The sequence below is a fragment of the Macaca thibetana genome, chromosome 15 (genome assembly GCF_024542745.1).
Source record: "Macaca thibetana thibetana isolate TM-01 chromosome 15, ASM2454274v1, whole genome shotgun sequence".
NCBI classification, from domain to species: Eukaryota; Metazoa; Chordata; class Mammalia; order Primates; family Cercopithecidae; genus Macaca; species Macaca thibetana.
The window spans coordinates 89,385,929-89,387,500 of NC_065592.1; positions in this window are offsets into that span (position 1 = coordinate 89,385,929).

Below are 1,572 nucleotides of genomic sequence, written 5' to 3' on the forward strand. Positions count from 1 at the left end.
TCTGAAAGATGAGACTACAATGTACAATAGGAAGATGATTTTTCTTTAGTGAGAGCTGAGGATATTTTTATATCTACAAACTTTTGAATATGCTTGCTTCACAAAAGGACCAGCACAAGTTGCGGGGTTTTTTTGTTTGTTTGTTTGTTTGTTTTGTTTTTTAAAAAGAACTTGGCGGGGAGCGGTGGCTCACGCCTGTAATCCCAGCACTTTGGGAGGCCAAGGCAGGCAGATCACAAGGTCAGGAGCACAAGACCAGCCTGGTCAACATGGTGAAACTCTGTCTCTACTAAAAATACAAAAATTAGCTGGGCTTGGTGGGGTGCATCTGTAATCCCAGCGACTCGGGAGGCTGAGGCAGGAGAATCACTTGAACCAGGGAGGTGGAGGTTGCAGTGAGCCCAGATCACACCACTGCACTCCAGCCTGGGCAACAAAGCGAGACTCCATCTCAAAAACAAACAAACAAACAAACAAAAACAACTTACCAATATAACAAAGCAAATATATGACTGCCTATCCAGAATTGAAGTACGAGTTACAATGGCAAGTCTGCACTTGAATAAATGGTGGCAATAAAAGGTGAAAAACAAACACTATAAAGTTTATTGATTTGCCTAGTTGGAAAGGAGAAGCTAATGGAACAGAAACTACTGATCATAGCACCATTATTCTCTAGAAATGTGAGCAATTTCAAAGACACTATTTTTATCTTGAAATAGATTCTAATTTAATTGTCTTCCATAATATAAATACAATTATATATCTGTTGTTTGAGAATTTTAAAAAAGAACCTTTAATTAAAATGGTGCACATGATTGAGATAGAATTTCTAATAGAGGCACTTCTGTTTGAACACGTAACTTAGGAACTTACTGACAGATGTATCCTCCAATGCCAGCCCCTGAGAAGCTCCGAGGAAGAGCAGTATTGAGTTTCTCATAAGTGTTTCCTAAGCCTAAATAGAAATGTCTAATTACGTTGCAGTCTCCTTCATCTACTCTCCTTGCCAATCTCTTTGGCACACAATCCCAGCCTTGATGTTCTAACTAGTGTTTCGATTCCCAGGCTAGCTCACAAGAGTAGCCAGATTCAAACTGTAGCAGAAATAAGATTCAAGAAAAAAATAGCATAGGAGAAAGAATGGGAGACAGGACAATGTATGTTCCGGTTATCTACTGCTGTGTGATAAATCACACCTAAACATAATGCCTGAACAGCAATGGTTTGTTAGCCCACGAATTTCTGTAGAATGACTGAGCTCAGCAGGGAGGGTATTGACTAGGGTGTCTCATGCAGTTGCAGTCAGGTAGAACTGAGGCTGAAATTATCTAAAAGTTAACTGGACTGGACGTCCAGGACAGTTCCTTTACTCACCACATATGACATCTCACTTGGGATGGTTGGCAGAGGTGATGGCTGATCAGGCATCTCTCTCTCTCCAAGTGCTCTCCCTCTCTCTCTCTCCCCCCCACCCCCCAAACACTCTCTCTCCCTCTCTCTCCCCCCCATACCCCCAAGCTCTCTCTCTCTCTCCTTGGTTAAACTGGATTTCCTCACAGTGTGAGCAGT